This window comes from Lagenorhynchus albirostris, chromosome 11 (assembly GCF_949774975.1).
Source record: "Lagenorhynchus albirostris chromosome 11, mLagAlb1.1, whole genome shotgun sequence".
Classification (NCBI taxonomy): Eukaryota; Metazoa; Chordata; class Mammalia; order Artiodactyla; family Delphinidae; genus Lagenorhynchus; species Lagenorhynchus albirostris.
The window spans coordinates 29,550,425-29,573,243 of record NC_083105.1 but is presented as its reverse complement, the minus strand read 5'-3'; the positions used below and the strand labels follow the sequence as shown (position 1 = coordinate 29,573,243).

The following is a 22,819-nucleotide window of genomic DNA, read 5'->3' as shown; positions in this document are numbered from 1 at the left end:
AAAAAATAAACAACACCTCCCTTGATTTATAAATTCTATTTGATATACACATTACTATTTTATGAATCTTTTACCCCCATTTATACAATATTATGAAAGTGATTTTTTAGTGTATCTCCACATTACCAGTAACCTTTAATACTAGAAAAGAAGAAATTAGTGGGCTTTAAAAGATATTTTACCTAAGGCTAGCATAATTTAAAGTATAAAATCCGTTTTTTATTATCATTTCTGACAAGTAAACTTTAGGAGGGCAAAACAATTTTTAACAAGTGAAAAAGCTATTTATACAATATTAAGAGGGAAAAAATTCTGCTGAGGTATTTTGTTTATTCTTCAGTTTGTAAAGTGTCATTATCATTAAGCTTGATAGACTTGAAGCAAGCAATATTTTTAAAGGGCATATTTCAATGCTTCCTAAACATATAAATGAACTTCTGGAAGGGATTACTTGTTCTACAAATAAAGGGCTTTCCTATGTGAGATACAGAGTAACTTACCTAAACATTCCCCTTTATTCTTTTCCAGATAGAAATGGTTAATTTTCTAAGCTTCATTGATGAGAAGTCATTAATTCTAGCCATCATAATATATTTATTTGCTTAATGACATGTAAGATAAAATTTCACCATCACTTTCCTTGTCCTTGAAAGAATGCCTGGTCTCTTTAAAGCAGTATTTCAAAAGTAATTAGTCTGCTTTTTGACAAGACACACATGCATTTATTCTGAATAAAAGTTTCAAATGAGATTTTAAAAAATGAGTTATTTAGAATTCTTCTTGTACTTTCTATATCCTGGCAACCTTGATGACATTCAAGACTAAATCTCCAGCCATAGTTATAAACAAAGACAGGGCCCATGTTATTTTTAGTATTTTTAACATTAAATCTGTTATTGTATCTTAGTGTGTGACTGTGAACCTTTCCATATTCTCTCACTTGAACTTAATATTTAGTAATTAAAATCAATCATTATTCATTTAACTTTTTATGCATACCAGTATACATAGACTGATAATCAATATAAAATAGTACTTAAGGCCATTTCTGAGTTCCTCAAAAGGCTCAGCATTAAATACATTGGATTGTGTTATACAGGAATCATGTTAATGAGTCTTAAAAAATTAAATGTCTTAATGGAATTTGGTAAATATAGTGTAGTCCCTTAAATCAGTTATTAAAGAAATACTTGTAAAGGATGCTTGGGAACTAGTAGAAATTATTATTATTCACCAACTGTTTATGTTTTGCCCCAATCATATCTATCAATCTGCATGTCTGCCTATCTATCATCTATCTATCTATCTATCTATCTATCTAAACATGTATATCATGAACATATATACTCACCCTCAAATTATTTAGAAAAGTTTATATTCTTTGCAATATATATTCTATACATTTATATTTTCAAATATGGATAAAATTGATAAAACTTTAATTAGACTGACAAAGAAAAAAAAAGAAAAGATAAAAAACACCAATATCAGAAGTTAAAGAGGTATAGCACCACAGACCCTACAGATAATGAAAAATAGGGGAATAATATGAAGAACTTAAACACATAAATCCAAAAACTTACACAAAATAAAGCATTTCTTTGAAAGTCCCAAGGTATGAAAATTCACACATGAAGAAATATGTAAACTGAATAGTAATAATTAAAGAAATTTTAAATAAAATTATTTATTTATTTGTTGCTGGGCACAGGCTTTCTCTAGTTGCAGCGAGCAGGGGCTACTATTTGTTGCAGTGCACGGACTTCTCATCGCAGTGGCTTCTCTTGTTGCGGAGCATGGGCTCTAGGCACACGGGCTTCAGTAGTTGTGGCTTGCGGGCTCTAGAGTACAGGCTCAGTAGTTGTGGAGCACAGGCTTAGTTGCTCCGCAGCATGTGGGATCTTTCCAGACCAGGGCTCGAAACTCTGTCCCCTGCATTGGCAGGTGGATTCTTAACCACTGCGCCACCAGGGAAGTCCCAAGAAATTTTAATTTGTAGTTCAAAACCTTCTAAACAAGATGGTTTGTATTCCCAAATAGTTTCACTGGAAAATTTCATAAAACATTTTAAGTAAGATATGACACCAAGGCCAGACAATCTCTCCCAGATAATAGGAGAGAATACTTTACAATTCATTTTATGAGGTCAGAATTATCTTGCTGTCAAAACCCCACAAAGATAGCACAAGAAAAGAGAACTACAGACAAATACTCTTTGTGAACATAGATTCAAATAATTTTCAGCCTAATACTAGTGTGCATCAAATTCAGAAACATGTAAAAGGAATAACACCACAACCAAGTGCAATTTATCCTGGAAATACATGATTGGTTAAATATTTGAAAATTATTCAATGTAATCAATTGTACTTGCAGACTAACAACAACAACAAAAAAAACCCCATAGGTCATATCAACTGATACAAGGAAAGCATTTGCCAAAATTCAACATCCATTTATAAAAACAAAAAACTCAGCACAGTAGAAACAAAAAGAAACTTCCTTATACCATTTGCAAAGACATGGTTGAAACTTGAGGGCATTATAGAGGAAGACAAATCAGACAGAGGAAGACAAATACTGTAGTATCTCACTAATATGTGGAATTTAAAAAATCTGAACTTATAGAAATGGAGTAGATTGGTGAATTCCAGGGGCGGGGTGAGGGCTGGTGATGAGGAGATTTTGGTCAAAGGGTACAAACTTCAGTTATAAGAGGAATAAGTTCTGGGGATCTAATATATAGCATGGAGTAATAAAACAATTGCATACCCTGTGATTGTGATAGTAGTTATATGAAGCTATGCATATGTTAAAGCTCATAAAATTTCATGTCAAAAACAACAAAGAATAAATTTTAATGTATGTTAATTTAAAAAATACAAACACATTCAGAGATACTGTTACCTATGTTTCATGGTTATGTACTCATTCTAACTCAGTAATATTTTTTAATAAATAAGAGGACTCTCTATGCTTTCCCTTACCTCATTTATTTTTCTAAATATCTTTAGCCAAAAATATTAATAACAAGGTTCATCATGACTTTTTTATTTAAGCAAGTTTCCAATTTCTCTTTTCGTTCATAGATATTGTGTTACAAAAATTAAATCTGCTTGGTGGTGCTGAATTCTTTTAAGTTTTGCTTGTCTGTAAAGGTTTAATTTCTCCGTCAAATCTGAATGAGATCCTTGCTGGGTAGAGTAATCTTGGTTGTAGGTTTTTCTGCTTCATCATTTTAAATATGTCCTGCCAGTCCCTTATGGCTTACAGAGTTTCTGCTGAAAGATCAGCTGTTAACCTTATGGGGATTCCTGTGTATGTTATTTGTTGCTTTTCCTTTGCTGCTTTCAGTATTTTTTCTTTGTATTTAATTTTTGTAGTTTGATTAATATGTGTCTTGGCATGTTTCTCCTTGGATTTATCCTGTATGCGACTCTGCACTTCCTGGACTTGATTGACTATTTCCTTTCCCATATTAGGGAAGTTTTCAACTATAATCTCTTCATATATTTTCTCAGTGCCTTTATTTTTCTCTTCTTCTGGGACCCCTATAATTTGAACATTTTTCCATTTAATGTTGTCTCAGAGGTCTCTGAGTCTGTCCTCAATTTTTTTCTTTCCTTTTTCTTTATTCTTCTCTGTGGTAGTTATTTCCATTATTTTATCTTCCAGGTCACTTCTCCATTCTTCTGCCTTATTTATTCTGCTATTGATTCCTTCTAGAGAATTTTTAATTTCTTTATTGTGTTGTTCATCATTGTTTATTTGTTCTTTAGTTCTTTTAGGTCCTTGTTAAACCTATCTTGTATATTCTCCATTCTGTTTCCAAGATTTTGGATCATCTTTACTATCATTACTCTGAATTCTTTTCAGGTAGACTGCCTATTTCCTCTTCATATGTTTGGTCTGGTGGGTTTTTAACCTTGCTTCTTCATCTGCTTTGTGTTTCTCTGTCTTCTCATTTTGCTTCACTTACTGTGTTTGGGATCCCCTTTTTGCAGTCTGAAGGTTCATAGTTCCCGAAGTTTTTGGTGTCTGCCCCTAGTGAGTAAGGTTGGTTCAGTGGCTTGTGTAGGCTTCCTGGTGGAGGGGCCTGGTGCCTGTGTTCTGGTGAATGAGGCTGGATGTTGTCTTTATGGTGGGCAGGACTGAGTCCAGTGGTGTGTTTTGGGCTGCCTGTGAACTTACGATTTTAGGCACCCTCTCTGCTAATGGGTGGGCTTGTGTTCCTTTCTTGCTAGTTGCTTGGCATGGGGCGTCCAGCTCTGGAGCTTGCTGACCATTGTGTGTAGCTGGGTCTTAGCGCTGAGATGGAGATCTCTGGGAGAGCTCTCACTGATTGATATCATGTGGGCCCAGGAAATCTCTGGTGGTCCAATGTCGTGAACTCGGCTCTTCCACCTACGATGCTCAGGCTTGACACCTGGCTGGAGCACTAAGACCCTGTCAGCCACATGGCTCAGAAAGGGAGAAAAAAATGAAGAAAAAACGATTAAAAAAATAATTAAAATTAAAAAATTTTTAAGAATTATTAAAATACAAAAATAAAGTAATTAAAAAAAAGAAGGGAGCAACCCAACCAATAAACAAATCCACCAGTGATAACAAGCGCTAAAAACTATACTAAGGTAAACATAAATCAGGAGCAAGTCATTCGCAGACAGCAAACCCCAAGTCTACAGTTTTTCCCAAAGTCTACCGCCTCAATCTTAGGTTGATTCATTGTCTATTCAGGTATTCCACAGATGCAGGGTACCTCAAGTTGACTGTAGGGATTTAATCCTCTGCTCCTGAGGCTGCATGGAGAAATTTCCCTTTCTCTTCTTTGTTCGCACTGCTCTAGGGTTTCAGCCTTGGATTTGATCCCCCTCTGCGTGTAGGTTGCCCTCAGGCTTCTGTTCCCACCCGGACAGGACAGGGTTAAAGCAGTGGCTGATTAGGTGGCTCTGGATCACTTATGCCAGGGGAGGGAGGGGTATGGTAGTTATAATTGGAATGTGGGGCAAGCTTGTGGTGGCAGAGGCCCGTGTGACGTTGCAACAGCCTGAGGTGCGCTGTGTGTTCTCCCAGGGAAGTTGTCCCTGGATCACGGGACCCTGCCAGTGGCGGGCTGTACAGGCTCTGGAGGTGGGTGTGGATCGTGACCTGTGCTTGCACACAGGCTTCTTGGTGGCTGCAGCAGCAGCATTAGCATTTCATGCCCGTCTCTGGTGTCCAAGCTGATAGCCGCAGCTCACCCCCGTATCTGGAGCTCGTTTAGGCGGTGCTCTGCCTTCTGTGGGCAGACAGAGAAGGAATCCCTTCTCTTCATGCACCCCGAAACAATGGTCTCTTGCCTCTTACGCAGGTCCAGACTTTCTCTCGGACTCCCTCCTAGCTAGCTGTAGTGCACTAGCCCCATTCAAGCTGTGTTCACGCAGCCAACCCCAGTCCTCTCCCTGGGATCTGACCTCCCAAGCCCGAGCCTCAGCTCCCAGCCCTCACCCACCCCGGCGGGTGAGCAGACAAGCCTCTCAGGCTTGTGAGTGCTGGTCGGCACCGATCCTTTGTTCAGTAAACTCTCCGCTTTGCCCTCTGCATCCCTGTTGCTGCACTCTCCTCCGTGGCTCTGAATCTTCCTCCACCCTGCCCACTCCCCACCTCTGCCAGTGAAGGGGCTTGCTAGTGCATGGAAACTTTTCCTCCTTCGCAGCTCCCTCCCAGAAGTGCAGGTCCCATCCCTATTCTTTTGTCTCTGTTTTTTCTTTTTTCTTTTGCCCTACCCAGGTACGTCGGGATTTTCTTGCCTTTTGGGAAGTCTGAGGTGTTCTGCCAGCATTTGGTCGGTGTTCTGTAGGAGTTGTTCCACATGTGGATGTATTTTTAATGTGTTTGTGGGGAGGAAGGTGATCTCCACGTATTACTCCTCCACCGTCTTGAAGATCCCAGTTTGTAGATTTTTTTATGATGTTCATTCTAATTAGTGTGAGATGATACCTCATTGTAGTTTTGATTTGCATTTATCTAATAATTAGTGATGTTGAGCATCTTTTCATGTGCACTGTGGCCATCTGTATGTCTTCTCTGGAGACGTGTCTATTTAGATCTTCTGCCCAATTTTTTGTTTGGGTTGTTTGTTTTTTTCATATTGAGCTGCATGAGCTTGCATTTACCATCGCATCAAAAAGAATACAATACCTAGGATTAAACCTACCTAAGGAGACAAAAGACCTGTACTGAGAAAACTATAAAACACGGATGAAAGAAATCAAAGATGACACAAACAGATGGGGAGATATACCATGTTCTTGGATTGGAAGAACCTATATTGTCAAAATGATTATACTACCCAAAGTAATCTACAGATTTAATGCAATTCCTATCAAATTGCTAATAGAATTTTTCACAGAATTAGAACAAAAAATTTTACATTTTGTGTGGAAACACAATAGACCCTGAATAGCCAAAGCAATCTTGAGAAAGAAAAACAGAGCTAGAGGAATCAGGCTCCCTGACTTCAGACTAAACTACAAAGCTACAGTCATCAAAACAGTATGGTACTGGCACAAAAACAGAAAGATAGATCAAAGGAACAAGACAGAGAGTCCAGAGATAAACCCAAGCACCTATGGTCACCTAATCTATGACAAAGGAGGCAAGAATGTACAATGGAGAAAAGACTGTCTCTTTAATAAGTGGTTCTGGGAAAACTGGACAGCTACATGTAAAAGAATGAAATTAGAAAATTCTCTAACACCATACACAAAAATAAACTCAAAATGGATTAAAGACCTAAATTTAAGACCATATACTATAAAACTCTTAGAGGAAAACATAAGCAGAACACTCTCTGACATAAATCTCAGCAAGGTCTTTTTTGATTCACCTCCTATAGTCATGAAAATAAAAACAAAATTAACAAATGGGAGCTAATTAAACTTAAAAGCTTTTGTGCAGCACAGGAAACCATAGACAAAACAAAAAGATAACTCACAGAGTGGGAGAAAGTATTTGCAAATGAAGCATCAAACTTTTCACAGTACAGAATAAAAACTCTAAAAATATAGGGTTTTATAATATATTAAAATTGTGGCATATACATCACTTTCCAGTAAGATAGATAGCTATAGAGATAGAGATAAACATAGTGCATCTAAATTAATGTGTTCTACAATTATTATTTTAAAATTTTAATGTCTTTATAATGAAAACATAAGGCATGAAACCATAAAGTTGATGAGTCCCTTTCCCCATATTTTCCTTCATATATTTGTACTTCTTCCCAGCACAAGCATCTTTAGTCCTCACCTTGTCTCTCATGGACCTCCTTTAAGCCAGTGTAGCTCCCATGGCCAAGTCCCTTGCTCTAGATATTTCTTGACTCACTCTTTACATCAAATCATATTTATTGTGTGATTTACTCTCTCCCAGCACTTGATCCCAGGTTGCTGATAAGTAGTAAGTAAAAAAAAAAAAAAAAAAAAAAAATCAATGATTGAATGTTTGTGTCTACTACTTAACACTGTTATACTGTTTTTTGTTTTTTAACTACCAGTTTAATCTTTGCCAGCACACCTGCAATCTTATCAACTGCAATTTTATCATGCAATCAATACATACTCGTTAATGATTGCCTAGTACCCTAGCTTTATTTATGTTCCCCACCTGGCATTGAACATTTTCCCATCTTATCTTAGGATTGGTGGCTCCTGACCCGTTATCATATCTTGGGAATAATATTTACTTAAGGTGTTTGATCTACCTATTAAAGATTATTTTATTACATTGAATATTTCATTTTCCTTTTCTATTGTGTTCTACACTGTACTTCAGGTTGGGTCTACTTCTGTTGCCCTAAGAAACACCAATCCAATTAATCCCCAATGTGTACCTTAGGAAGTAATATTTTGGTGTGAAATGGAATCAAATGGGAAGGTTTCTATTTTCTCTTTTTAAAATCAGGTTTATTAAGTTATATTATACATATGATAAAGGTCATCCTTTTAAAGTGTACAGTTGGATGAATTTTGACAATTGTACATAGTTGTGCAACTACTACCAAAATCAAAATATAAAATATCCAATGGCCCTGAAAAGTTTCCATGGGTCCCTTTGCAGTTAATCTTCTCTCCCCACTTTAGCCTCCGGCAATCATTAATCTGCTTTTATCCCTATACTTTCATCTTTTCTCAAACATCACATACATGGAATCATAGTATATAAAATTTTGTGTTTGACTTCTTTCACTTAGCATAATGCTTTTAACATTCATCCATTTTGTTGAATACCTCAGTATTCATTCCTTTCCATTGTTGAGTGGTACACCATTGTATGGATGTGCCACAGTTTATCCATTCACTAGTTGATGGAATTTGATGTCTCTTCTTGTGTTTGGCTATTATAAAAACAAACTTGCTGTGAACATTAGCATATTTACTTGGATATCCAATTTATCTTGGATAAATACCTCAGCTGGGTTTACTTTAAGTGTATTTATAATGTTAAAAGACACCGTCAAACTGCTCTCCAAAGTGGCTATATCATTTTACATTTCCTCCATCAATGTGTGTTTTAGTTGCTCCACATCCTTACCAATACTTGGTGTTATCAGTTTGTTTGCCTGTTTGTTTGTTTCAGCCTTTCTAGTGTTTATACAGGAATACCTTTGTGCAGTTTTAATATTTATTTTACTAATGACTAGCGATGTTGAGCATCGTTTCTTATTTATTATCCATATATCTTCTCTGAGGAATTTCCTGTTGAGATATTTCTACCCATTTTTAAGTTGCACTTTTTGTGTTCTTCTGGTTAAAATTTAAAAGTCTTTAAGTATTCTAGATTCATGCTTTTTATTATATATAGAAGAATTTTTTGCCAATATTTTCTTCTAGTCTGTGCCTTGCCTTTTCATCCTCTTAGCAGTGTGTTCCAAGAGCAGAAGATTTAATTTTAATGAAATCACATTTATCTTTTTTTTCCTTTACGGTTTGTGGTCTTTATTTCTTATTTAAGAAATCTTTGCCTACCCGATGTCACAAATGTTTGGGATTTTTTTTACTGTTTCCTTCTTAAAGTTTTATAAAAGTTTCATCTCCTATCTTTAAACCTGTGATATGTTTTGAGTTTCATTTTATGTATTATAAAGTTTAAGGTTTTACTTTTCTGCATATGAATTTCCAAGAGGAACAATTGACTATCAAATTGTGAATAACTTTCTATTGACCATATAAATTCTGTACTCTATTTTGTGCTACATTGATCTGTTTGCCAACACAACACTGTCCTGATTTCTGTAGCCTCAGATTAAGTCTTGAAATCAGATGAATCCTCCAACTTCATTTATCTTTTAAATTTATTGTATTATCTGTTCTAACTTGTTTGCTTTCCATATATAGTTTTGCATTAGCTTTCAAGTTTCTAAAAGCTGCCTGGAATTTGATTGAACTTTTGTTGGTTTACAGAAGAGTTCAAACATGGCCTCAATCCAAAGGAATGCCTTTAGTGATAAAAATTCAAGGAATTACCTAATTAGAGAGCATAAGGGAATACCCTATTAGAGACGTATGAGAAACATGTGGGAATTATGTGGGCTTTTCATTAACTGTAACTAACAATAGAGTCAGCTTTTGTGTAAAGGTTAAGATAGAGTACAAACCTGACATTTATAATCAATTAAAGAAGCTTGTCTTAGGAAATGCTAACTTTCAACAAGGTAGCTTGGTTTGCATGTTTATTCCAGCATAATTGTTAAAGAGACTACCTGTTCCATTATGGACCATGTGTTTATGTAGCCTCCAGATACCATTACATATATTGGCAAATCCCTAAAATGTTTTTAGAAAATGGAAGGTTTTTGATTCTACAAGCAAAATTTATTACTAAATATGAATATCTTTAACATTTCTGTTGGCATGACTATTGATGAAACATCCTTGAATTTTTTTTTTTTTTTTTTTTTTTTGCGGTACGCGGGCCTCTCACTGTTGTGGCCTCTCCCGTTGTGGAGCACAGGCTCCGGACGCGCAGGCTCAGCGGCCATGGCTCACGGGCCCAGCCGCTCCGCGGCATGTGGGATCCTCCCAGACCGGGGCACGAACCCGTGTCCCCTGCATCGGCAGGCAGACTCTCAACCACTGCGCCACCAGGGAAGCCCACATCCTTGAATTTTTATGCTCTTTTTCTAGTAGTGACAATTCATGAAACAAAGAGGAAGTGCACAAAGTTCTACTTTTGCAAAAATGTTTAATTTTTTAATAATAGAATTACGGAAATGTTATTTTTTGTATGCTTAAGAATCTTTTGAGTAATTATTATTACATTGTTTCTTAGCAATATATAGTGCTGATGTCTCCAGTGGGATCAAATACTAATTTTCTACCTTTATTCAAATGTCCAAGTAATTGTGCCAAAATAACATATTTTAATAATAGAATAAAGTGATAGGGTCAGTAGTGTATTATGCTAGTGGAAGGGAATGGTGATGGTGGTGGTGGTGGTTATAATTAGCCATGCCAAGTATTAAAATTATAAACCAGATATATTAGAGTAATAATTCATTGTAAAATAAATGGTTAGAAGTTAGATACTAACAATTTCAGTGTTCAGAGTTTTCATCAATTTGTTTATTGATGGATAAAGAGACTCTGAGTTTAAAAAATTTAAAATTCACATTTCAGTACTCTAAGTTCTTTTTCCTAATAAGATATATTGTGGGGTAAAAAATAGAATGATTTGACATTTGCCTATATAGGTATCTTCACTTTTGGAAAGTTCACCTTATGCCACTTGTCTTTTGCAAAAGACCTACGTTAGTACCTTTTTTGCTAGCTGAAAGAAATCCAAAGGGGGGTTTAGGTTTTACCAAAAAAAAAAAAAAAAAGAAGTCAAAAAGCAAAAATAACGTTCAGCAGCAAGGCTTTATAGAGGCAGCACCAAGCACCTTCCTTGGGATCTACAGTTAGCCTCTCAATATCAAGCTGCCATAGGTTTGGAAAGTGTCTGTGACCATCCGTGTTTTACCTCAATTTGTTTTGTGCATCCATTAGCAAGATATGTTTTAAGGTACTTGCTTCTTTGCTTTACAGACATTTCAGCTTACAAAAGTTTTCATAGAAATGCTCTACTTTGGGGTAGCAGGGTAAACCTGTATTCCAGACATCTATAATTTGCATTTACATTTAGCAGATGTTAACTGGACTCATATAAATCAATATTCTTTTTGTCAAGGATCCTATCTAATCATCTCATAAGATAGTTCTCTTCGTGAAAGATTCAACCCAACCAACTTGGTTCCCAATTCTCTTAAAGCATGAAGTAATTGTATGATTTTTTTGTCATTAAATGCCATTTGCCAAATATTTCTACTTCTCATACAACTGAAATGATGCTGAGGATGACTCTTTGTGAAGTGGCTTCAGAATTTCTAATTTCAGCATCTGGTTGTTCTGATATTGGTTGAATTCTGTGGTTTTCTGAGGAATTATTATTTTTTAAAACTGTGTTAACAGTATATAAGGAGACAATGACCTAAGCAAGTGGACTGGAAAAACACTTTTAGTCATCCTGACTATAGTAACAACTCTTTTTTGTCAGAAACAACAGACTTAGCCATTTTTATATATCATCTTTTTGTGTTGTTGTTTGATTGTTTGGTTTTCTGTTTTTAAATGGCTTGTTTGGTCATCAGTTTTCCCATACAAAGCCAAGTGATGCTTTCCACTTTCTTTTTTAGTTCTCTACATCAATTTGTCCAAAGTGTGTCTCAACTTTAATTGTTCAGCCAAATACTGGCATTTTGATGTTGAGAATGCAGGGAAAGAAAATGATGAGCTATTATCGCATTAGTGAATTAGTTCATTTAACTGAAAAATAAAAGTTTCAACATTACATTATTCTTTACTTGATTCCTTTGGCATTTTAGATATTCATCATAAATCAGAAAGAAAATCAATTTCCAAAATAATTTTGTAACATGGCAGAGCTCTTTCATCTTAGTAAACATTATCCATACGAGGTTTTCTAACAACCGGTTGGACTCAAATTACAGCTTTGTAATACGACTTGTTCTATTGGATTTGCCTGTAACATTATTTTTATCCACTGCTATATATAAAAAGAACAATTTGACACTAGGTAATTGATTTGTATGATTTATATAATAAAATTATTGTTCAGAGGAACATGACTAGGTTATTTAAAAATACCTTTTAGTTTTTAAAAAAACAAATTTAATGAAATTCAAGATAAGGAACAAATGTATTTGACGTTTAAATTCAAAAAGGAAAATATCTCATGTGCTAAATGCAAGTTTCAAGAGAGTTGATTAAAATGTTAATAAAATGCCTACTAGTTAGTAAGAGGGAAAAGCTGTCAAGTGATATTTATTTTAAAATAATTTGAAAAAAAAAAAGAATATGGCAATTTACCAAGTGCTTCACGATGTTGTGGGATATATGATTACTTTAAAAAAAAAATCTGTAACAGGGCTTCCCTGGTGGCGCAGTTGTTGAGAGTCCGCCTGCCGATGCAGGAGACATGGGTTCGTGCCCCGGTCCAGGAAGATCCTACATGCCGCGGAGCAGCTAGGCCTGTGAGCCATGGCCACTGAGCCTGCGTGTCCGGAGCCTGTGCTCCACAACGGGAGAGGCCACACAGTGAGAGGCCCGCATACTGCAAAAAAAAAAAAAAAATCTGTAACATAACATTCTTGTTTATTCATAGTTTATGAAATAAGGATACAGATACCCCCCAGTTCAAACTTTTCATACTTCCTTGGAACCATTCTGTATAATGTTTTTGATATCTCTGTGTAGTATCTATTTGACTGACTTATTAGTTAACTATTACCTGAGAAGGACCATTTAACATGGAGACAAATAAGCATTCTGAAAGAACACAAGACTGAAGTGCCAGTTCTGAGTTCCATTATAGCTCTTCCCACTCACTCACCAAGTGACTTAGGAAGTTTATTTCAATGAAAGTAAAGTTGACATTTAGGAGGTAATTGCTATGTTCTAGACACTGTGCTGGGTTCTTTATGTTTTTTATTTGATTAAATATTAATAAATATCCTGAAATATGGATTATTCCCATCAGTTTACAGATAAAGAGGTCATGGCTAAAGATCAAAAAGCTAGTAAGTGGCAGTCAGGAATCAGCTTCAGATCTGTCTGATGCACATTCATGTTCTCAACTACTAAGCCATACTGACCCTTAAGTTGTATATTTCAATTTGTACATCTTTAAAATGAGGACATAATTTCTACTGTATCCACTCATAGAATTTTGTTGTAGATTTTAATTGTGTGAAAATGTATCCTTCCTTTCCACCCCAATGGTAGCAAGTTTGTCTTGTGATGTACTTTGATTAATGGCTTTTGAGTGGATATGACAGCATACCACAAATGAACAAAAGCTTTAATGCAAATTCAGCTTGGTCTGTCTTGTGCTTTTGCCCTCTGCCACAAGAATAGAATATCCCAGATAGAAGCTTTTCCTTTAGCCTGCATCATAGAATGAAATGTCAAGTGGAGCATACCTTCAGTTAAACCCATAGACCTATAGCAGAGACAAGAGACAAACTGCAAGCTTCATGAAATGTGAGAAAGAAATAGATTTTTGCTTATGTAAACCACTTTGATTTATTGGGTTGTTTGTTATCCAGCCAAAGCTGACTAATATAGGTTGTTATAATGATCAACTGTTAAAATGAATATAATATTATTATTTAAGTAGATGGTTATTTTCTCCTTGAGAAGCATCCACCTGAACAACTGCAAAAGTTTGGTTTTTAATGGATGACAAAACAGTGTCATTTATTATCACAGTTGGGAAGAAATAATTTTCTTAATTCATTATTGAGTCTTAAAATGTCAACATCTTAAGTATCTATGTTTATTACCATAAATAATATATTTATAAAAAATTCCCAAAGAGTTTCAAGTAAAATTACTGCTGCATCTGAAAAACATTATTACATCCTGAAATGAAATCTGCAGAATGATGCAATTTAAAGGTATTATTTTCCTGGTCATTTCCCTCAGAATTGATTTGGGAAGAGTTTATATTTGCTTATGACAAGATTTAGTTATAATTATTAACTAAAGACTTAATGAGTGCTTCCCTGGTGGCGTAGTTGTTGAGAGTCCGCCTGCCAATGCAGGGGACACAGGTTCGTGCCCCGGTCCGGGAAGATCCCACATGCCACGGAGCGGCTAGGCCCGTGAGCCATGGCCTCTGAGCCTGCGCGTCTGGAGCCTGTGCTCCGCAACGGGAGAGGCCACAACACTGAGAGGCCCGCGTACCACAAAAAAAAGAAAAAAAGACTTAATGAGATGGTCTGATATTAGACCTTTGAAACTTTCCTCAATTTTATTAAATGTCTAGTTGTACTACAATTTTATCCATAAACTTTCAGTGACATGAAGGAAAGGTTTGTGTGTTTTTCATCTTCATATTTCCTGTTGCAAAAGCTGATCCAGAGAAAGCATTTAATAAACGGTAAAAATAGGTATTATTACAATTCAGAAATCCTAATTTATTAAAGCAAGTATCAAGGCATTAGAGAACCTTGCCCATCTATGTTTTTGTGCCTTTTCAGTAACCTAGTAGTCATAAACTCTATTTCTATATCACTTGGCAATTTACAAAGCACTTCATATGCCTCATCTTATCCAGGTTTTACAACTATGTGAGCTGTATCTACTTCTGATTTACATATAGGGACTCAGAGTTATTGCCCAAAATCACATTTAGTAGGTGTTAAAATCAGGATTGATCAACTTCTTACTCCATAGCTTATGTTCTTTCTTCTCAGTCATTCTGCTTAGAAAGTGAATACTGAGGCAGGAAAACAAAACAGAAAAGATAGAAATATTTCTGTCTTATGACCTTTTCCATTATCTAGCAAATTGAGAAATTTATGGTTCAAAAATATACTCATAGACTAGCTCTAATTTTGTAAACTCTACAGATTATACTTCTAATATGAAACAAAAATTGAGTATATTTTACAGGAATTCTAGAGAATCTCAAAGTAAATGCCAATGTTATTTGTATAAGCTTTACAAGTGTTAGAAAATTTAAGGATAAAATAAACCTAAGAGAAGAACAAATATCTTAAAGAATTTCAAATCAAAGTATTCAGTTAGGAAGGACAAAAACCTATTAGCATAATCTTGTTAAAATGAAATGTCACCTAATTTTGCTTATCATACATCCAAATTATATTTAACTCCTTGTAGACGTGTCAAAATATGTTAATGCCACTAATATACTAAATAATACAAAACTTTCTGAAGATAAGTATGACTTTTTCTAAAATTAGATTGTTAGGTTAAACTCTGATAAAATATTTCATTTCTTTATAGAGATATCATTAATTTTAAAGAAGTACTTGTCAATTTACAAGTATTTATTGAGACTTCCTTCTGTTCATTACTTTGTAGATAGATGAGATGTCCAGATTGTGGTACGAAACCTTAAGTTGGTCCCCAATGATTCCTGCTTCCTGGTGTCTGTATCCCTGTGTAATCCCTTTCTCTCAAATATAAGTGGGACCTAGTGACTTTCTTCTCACAAATAGAATAGTGAAGAAACCTTGGGTTGTCACTTCCAAGATTAAATTACAGAGACTCTGGCTTCCATCTTTGGCATCATCCCTTACTCAGTTTTTCTCAGAGCCCTCACTCTGGGGAAGACAGCTGCCATGTTGCAAGCTGCCCTATGGAAAGGCCCAATTGGCAAGAAACTGATGTGTGTGGTCAATCAGTGATTACATGAGACCTGGCAATAGCCCTGGGTATAAGTTTGGATGCAAATCTTCCCATAATTGAGGCTTGATATGACCAATGACTCCAGCCCCAGCTGACAGTTTGGAGACTGCAGCCTCATGAGAGACTGAGCCATGAGAAAACCTGAGCTGAGCCAGAGGCACCCAGCAAAGCCAAATTCAGATACTTGACAGACAGATACTGTGAGATAATAAATGTTTGTTACTTAAGCCACTAAGTTTGGGGGTAATTTTTTATGCAACAATGGAAAACTAATACATAGGGCATATTCCATCCTCACAAGATCTTAATAATAAATTAAGATTTTAATGAAACATTACACAGAAGTCCAAAAACTGATGACATAAAATGGGTGGATAAATGCAAAGGAGGTAAGACTAGGAAGACTAGACTAGTAAGACTAGGTCTGGGAAGATACCACATGCCGCGGAGTGGCCGGACCCGTGAGCCATGGCCGCTGAGCCTGTGCGTCCGGAGCCTGTGCTCCACAACGGGAGAGGCCACAACAGTGAGAGGCCCGCGTACTGCAAAAAATAAAAATATAAAACTAAGAGTCGGGACTTCCCTGGTGGTGCAGGGGTTGGGAGTCCACCTGCCAATGCACGGAACACAGGTTCGATCCCTGGTCCAGGAGGATCCCACATGCCACCGAGCCACTAAGCCCATGCACCACAACTACTGAAGCCCACTTGCCTAGAGCCCATGCTCCACAACAAAGAGAAACCACCACAATGAGAAGCCCACACACCGCAATGAAAAGTAGCCCCCTCTCACCACAACTAGAGAGAGTCTGTGTGCAGCAATGAAGACCCAACACAGCCAAAAATAAATAAATAAAATAAATAAATTAAAAATATATATAAACTGAGGCATATTAAACATTTAAAAAATTTTAGAAAAATGAGTCATGCTTGTTTGTCATAAACTCATAGGACAGCTAGTTTTTAATTTCAATTATTTTTGCAAATTGGAGTTTTAAAATTACGTCAGCAAAACTATGCAACTCAAACTTCTGGTTTCCAGCTCCATATGTAAGGATTTTGGAAGTTGCCACTCCATCCTAACAGCAAGGAAAAAACTGAACAGACTGAAAAATCAACAACTCTTCTTGGATCTATAAGAGAGGAGAGAACACAGGCAAACTATATATATATATATATATATATATCCTCTCTCCTCACCCAGTTCCTCTTAGTTCTATCATCTTGATTAGTGTGGTACATTTTTTACAATTGATGAGCAAATATTGGCACATGATTATCAACAAAAGTTCATAGTTTATGTTAGGGTTCACTCTTTGTGTAATACATTCTATGGGTTTTAACAAACATATGATGTTATATATCCACCATTAGGGTACAATATAGAATATTTTCACTGCCATAAAAATCTCCTATGTCCCCTCCTATTGTCTTACTTAAGGAAAAAAATCTGTATATCCTTTTAATAAGTTTTTCAGGCAGTTATTAAATATTTGCTTTTACCAACACCCTTCTTCCGACTGCCTCTGGAAAAGCCAACCAGATATGATATATATAGAAAAGAGTATGTGTGTCACCTGGTGGAGAGTGGGGAGAGAGTGTTTGTTTGTTTGCTCTCTTACAACTGGACAATTAAAGAGCCAAATGAAAAATAAGCAAAACTTATTAACTGCTCATAAAAGTATGAAAGTATTAACTATGAATAAAGTATTATGGATGTTCACTAAGACAGGTAGAAGCTAGAAATGACATCTGGGAAATACTATGCAAGTTTAACATAATTTTATAGGAATAGAGCAGTGACTCAGGTTATTAGGTTATATGTTTAAAACAGCAGTTCTCTATCTTTATTGTGCATCAAAATCACGTTAGGTACTTTTTTTTTTTTTTTTGCGGTACACGGGCCTCTCACTGTTGTGGCCTCTCCTTGTGTTGTGGAGCACAGGCTCCAAACACACAGGCTCAGTGGCCATGGCTCACGGGCCCAGCTGCTCCGCGGCATGTGGGATCTTCCCAGACCGGGGCACGAACCCGTGTCCCCTGCATCGGCAGTCGGACTCTCAACCACTGCGCCACCAGGGAAGCCCAGTACTTATTAAATTTAAACTTTGTGTTCAACTCTCAGAGAATCTAAGTATTGCTGATGTGGTGGCATCCAGAAATCTGCTATTGTTAACAAGAAAGTAATGATTCTGATTGAAGTAGTCCACAGACCAGACCAGGAGAAATAATCTTGAAAATGGGGCCAAACTTGAGCTCTCAGGCAGCTCTGCATAATTGCCCTGTGTAAAGGAACATATTTGTGCTCACTGTCAAAACAGACAGGTAGACATCACCTCACCAATTGACCCTGGCCTACCCACTCACTGTGTATATGAATTCTAGATTATTTTACTGATGGTTTCCAGGAAAGTAAAGCTTCCTCTCGAAAGCTGTTCCAGTATATAATTGTCATTGTATTCAAGAAGTTTTCATGCTTATGTGAACTCTATTGTATTTTCTATGATTTGTCAATGTGTGCCTATTCTGTTTTGTTTATGACTCAGTAATGACTAACAAGTGACCTCCATTCTCCATGTCAAAACAATGATGGAACCAATTCCAATCATTTTCTTCTTTCAGATTAACTCTCTCCCACCACTTTAACCTTTCTTCAGAGTGCTTCTTCTCCATCCCTTGACTCATTTTTATTATCCACCAGATTCTTTTCATCATCTTAAAGCTATTGAAAACTGACACAATAATCTGATTGTTACTAATGTAGAATACAGTAGAATGATTCTAGAACTCTGTAAGGGCAACTTTCAGACTGCTACTACTAGTGGTATTTAAATAGGGCTGTGTGGTTTACAAAATGTTTCCAGGTGCATTATTCTACTTATTAGATAACTCTGTGAGGTGGATTTTAGTACCTTAATTTTATAGATGAAAAATATCTAGTCTTAGAAGTGGTGAAGGGCTCGACTCCAATTTATACAACAAATATGTAACATGCAAAATGTTTACTCAAATTCCCTGCATTCATTACTACTCCTGTATATTTCATTTTAATATGGGATAGCAGGAGATCAGTGAAATGGCAGATCTGACTGGGTGAGCGTCAAGAACAGCAGTTAAGTTTCATACCTCTCCATGAATTATTCTAGAATGCAAGCCAACAACTCTATTCTCACCACAGTCCTCCAGATGAAGTTTTGTTCAAGACTGGACTTGATCTTGTGCTATACTACTGCAATGGAATCACCTCCAATTCCCAACCAGGCTGCAGATTTATATTCTTGCTGGTTATCTGTCTTTTTTTAAAATTAATTAATTAATTAATTAATTAATTTTTGACTGCGTAGGGTCTTCGTTGCTGCACACGGGCTTTCTCTAGTTGCGGGGAGTGGGGGCTCCTCTTTGTTGTGGTGCACGGGCTTCTCATTGTCGTGGCTTCTTTTGTTGTGGAGCGTGGGCTTTAAGTGAGCGGGCTTCAGTAGTTGTGGCTCATGGGCTCTAGAGCACAGTCTCGGTAGTTGTGGCGCACGGGCTTAGTTGCTCCACGGCATGTGGGATCTTCCCGGACCAGGGCTCGAACCCATGTCCCCTGCATTGTTAGGAGGATTCTTAACCACTGTGCCACCAGGGAAGTCCCTGATCATCTCTTTGAATGCACTGGGTAACAGAGAATTTTAAAGTTGTGTCTGAATTTAGTTCCACAGTGATGCACACTTTTTTCCTTCTCTGAGTCACTGTTTTCATTGTTTTAGTGAGGTTTACCCAGATAGAATTTACATACATAAAATTGTACTAAAATTCACCTTTCTTTGTGTGGCCTCCAATTAGTTTTGACAAATGCATGTAATAATCTAACCACCACAACAATCAAATGTAGAATATTTCCATCATCTCCCCCCACATCCTCTTATAACCCTTAATTGTCAAACCTCTGCTTTACCTCCACCTCTTGGAAACTAGTGATCTGATTTTAGCTACTATACTTTTACTTTTTTCAGATGTTACACAAATAAAATATGAAGTCTAATTTTTGAGTCTAATTTCTTTCACTTACCATAATGCTTTGGAGATTTGTTTGTATTATTGGGTTTAGTGGTAGTTTGTTTTTTTAAACTTCTGAGTAATATTCCTTTACTGATGGACACGGTTTATTTTTGATGTTATGAATAAAGGTGTTATGGTTTTTGATGTTATGAATAAAGGTGCTATAAACATTCATGTATAGGTGTTTGTGTAGACATATATTTCTTTCTCGTTCAAAAATAGCTATGAGTGGTATTGTAGGATTATCTGGTAAGTGTATGCTTAACTTTATAAAAAGCTGTCAAACTGTTTTCCAAAGTATCTATACCACTTTGCATTCCTACCAGCGATGTAAATGAGCTCCAGTCTCTCATCACCTTCACCAACACTTGTATGATTTGTTTTTCTGTTTTTAACTTTAGCCATTCCAGTAGATCTGTAGTAAACTTTGGTTTTAATTTGCATTCCCCTAATGATAAGTGATGTTGGGCATATTTTCATGAGCTTATATGACATCTATCTCATCTTTGGTGAAGTGACTTTTCAAAACTTCTGTCCCTTCTTTAGTTGAGATTTTTTTCTGAGTTTAGAGTTTTAAAAGTTTTTATACTAAATAGAAGTATTTGTATCAAATATGTATGGCAAGTATTTTATCTCAGTATATGGTGTAACTTTTTTACTTTCTTAATAGTATCTTTGAAGGAGAATTTTTTTTTTTTTTAGTTTTGTGAAGTTAAATTTATCAAAAAAATTTTTGGCAGTTCATGATTTTTGTTCTCTAATATATGATTATGTTTTCTTCTAAAAGTTTTATTGTATTAGTGTAGCTTTGTGATATATTTCAAATTACCTTTGTTTTGGCATATAGATATCCAATTTTTCCAGCATCATTTTTTGAAAAGACTATTCTCTCTCCATTACCATGACATCTTTACTGAAAATCAAGTGATCATTGTGTAGCGGGGTGGCCCTTATTTCTGGATGCTCTCTTTAGATTTATTGATCTACATGAATAGCCTCTCACCAATAAAACACTATTGTGATCACTATAGCTTTATAGTATATCTTAAAATCGGATAATGTGAGTTCTTTCATGTTTTGACTATTTTTTATTAGTTCATATGAATAAATTGAACGTGGTGAAAGAGAAAGCACAGAACAAAAGTGCAATGCAAAAAAAAAGTAAAAATGAAATAAAGGAAAGACTGTTAGACAAGAAATACATCCTCCCATTCAGTTGAATCATATTATGTCAGCTGTTCCCCCCTGATTTCCAAGGGTCCTGATACTTAATCTGTATTATTTTCTGATAAATGCCTCTGGACAGTTATTTTATCTTAGTAACTTGGAACATCTTAATAAAGCTAAGTTAAAGAACTTAGATGGAATTAAAAGTGTACAGTTTATATAAAGCAAAAGTGTACCTTTTATTTCAAATACAAAATATATAGAATGTTCACGCATTAACATTGTAAACCTGTAAGACACCAGTATTCTTCATTACTGCATGTTCTTCTATTTACCTGCTATCTGTGTACGACATGTCAGGACAATGCTACCATGACACTGTTACTTAACAGTCAAGATAAATACAACAAAGATGGTGAGATTCTGACAATCTGAAAACAGTCTTACTGTTGGAGGAAAGGAATCCTTATGTACCTTTTCAGTATTTGGGAACTATTTTACACATTTGGGGAAGAGGTGGCCAGAGCAGAGAGGAGAAATCACTAGTGTCCTGTAGTTATTCCTCAATGGTACAAGTGGGACTTCTTAATGTCTTTGAGGATGTTTCTGATCATCAGTTAGGTTTGAGGACTATAGACCCTCTGCTAAGGCCCCATTACCCTTCCCATCTTGCCAGTCTTGTAATGTATTCACTTATTTATTTTTATTCAAAGAAAAACAAAATTATATAAACAAATATATGTTAATGCAACATTATGTGAAAATATGCTCATAGCTCTTTGGATTCTAAATACAGATAATGCAGCGTGAATATTCATGGTGTAGTTAACTGGACTGCATATTCTTATTTGCACTGAAAATTGATGGGGATAAATGAAACAGCCTTGCATACAAATTCTTTTGACTACTTGCTTTCAACATCCTATTGCTTTCCAGCCCTATTTAGCTCCATTTATATTGCCTTTTGCATATGAGTGAAAATCATCCACAATATTGTAAATACATGTTAGAGATATAAGCCATTAGTCCATGCCACAAGCGAGGAAGAGGAAAACAGATCACAAACTAAAAAAATGCATCAGTGGACATGAATCCATTAGGAAGGTGGAGGGTGGGCTCTTCTTATGACTGTGAAGTGTACAAAATCAATGTCATTTTTCTTAAGACTAGGTAGTCAAAATGACGTAACTCTGATGCATTATAAAGATGAAGTCCAAGTTGACCAAAATGTAACCAAAAAAAATCTTTGCCAGTAACCAAACTAAAAGCTAAGTAAGAACTATTTAGTCTTTTTTTTTAAAACATGAATTTTGTCTGTTTTATTTGTTCTTACATTCCCACATCCAGAACAGTGCCTTGCATACAGAAGGTGCACAATAAGTATTTTTCTAAATGAATCCAGACCTGTTTTATTGCAGATAATGCTTCTTTTCATTGCCTCCAGTTATTCCATTTACAAAGTATTTTCCCAAGATCTCTCCATAACTCTCAGAGATGTCATTTTCATTTTAGAGTTAAAGTTCAGAAGAGGAGAAGTGACTTACCCCAGGTCATGCAGTCAGTGGCAGAGCTGAACTTCAAACCTAGATCTCCAGGGCCAGAAAGCCTGAATGTCCACAGCACTCCCAATAACCTGTCCCACAGTAGGAAAGCAGTGAAGAAGCCAGTCCCACAACGCAGAGCAGGCCGGTTCCCAGAAGAGTTACTCTGCATGGACACCAGGTGGCGCCCATCCACCGAGTAGTTACCCTAGTCTTTGATAGCAACTTGATAAGGTAAAAAAAGTTTATCAGAAACCAAAGTTTGAACCATCAGTTTCATTTGCTTCCAACTGCCCTGCTTTTCCTTCATTGACCA

At 36.1% G+C, this 22,819-nt stretch overlaps 1 long non-coding RNA gene across 1 annotated transcript; it reads right to left on the bottom strand.

The window, feature by feature from the left end:
• Positions 1-1,568: 1,568 nt before the first annotated feature.
• On the bottom strand, positions 1,569-22,595 carry LOC132528712 (uncharacterized). Its single transcript, XR_009543275.1, has 4 exons — positions 22,507-22,595; positions 12,408-12,651; positions 7,291-7,430; positions 1,569-4,461 (listed from the first exon to the last, which is right to left on the bottom strand). It is a non-coding gene; the product is annotated as an uncharacterized LOC132528712 (long non-coding RNA).
• Between the last annotated feature and the right edge of the window lie 224 nt (positions 22,596-22,819).